The sequence below is a fragment of the Atractosteus spatula genome (genome assembly GCF_055471065.1).
Source record: "Atractosteus spatula isolate fAtrSpa1 chromosome 16 unlocalized genomic scaffold, fAtrSpa1.hap1 SUPER_16_unloc_1, whole genome shotgun sequence".
In the NCBI taxonomy this organism is placed as follows: Eukaryota; Metazoa; Chordata; class Actinopteri; order Semionotiformes; family Lepisosteidae; genus Atractosteus; species Atractosteus spatula.
The window spans coordinates 3,009,729-3,010,120 of record NW_028296631.1 but is presented as its reverse complement, the minus strand read 5'-3'; the positions used below and the strand labels follow the sequence as shown (position 1 = coordinate 3,010,120).

At 46.2% G+C, this 392-nt stretch overlaps 1 non-coding gene across 1 annotated transcript; it reads right to left on the bottom strand.

The window, feature by feature from the left end:
• Positions 1-310: 310 nt before the first annotated feature.
• On the bottom strand, positions 311-392 carry trnaf-aaa (transfer RNA phenylalanine (anticodon AAA)). The gene has a single exon. It is a non-coding gene; the product is annotated as a tRNA-Phe (tRNA).

Genomic DNA, 392 nt, shown 5'->3' with positions numbered 1-392 from the left:
CACACCAAATAAAAAGTCAACAATTAGCGATCAGGCCTTCTCCTCAGTTAATACACTGAAACCCTTTGATGTTAACAGTTCTTTACAGGCGTGCTTTACAAGAACCTATCGTGTCGGTTCTTTCAGCTTTATTAGGTTTTCAAAGGCATAAGTAGAACATCGGTCGTGCGAACACAAAACGTGTTCTTATCTGAAGAATTCATTTCCATGGCAGAGGGTCCAAGCGATTTAGCGTTTTAAAAGTACCAGAAAAAGGGGAAGCGGCACTTTGCCTTTGCCGCGCAGGCATACGGTGACGTACGGCAGACGCCGTAGTCGGCAGGATTCAAAACTGCGCGGGGAGTCCCCAACAGATTTTTAGTCTATCGCCTTAGCCACTCGGCTACGACTAC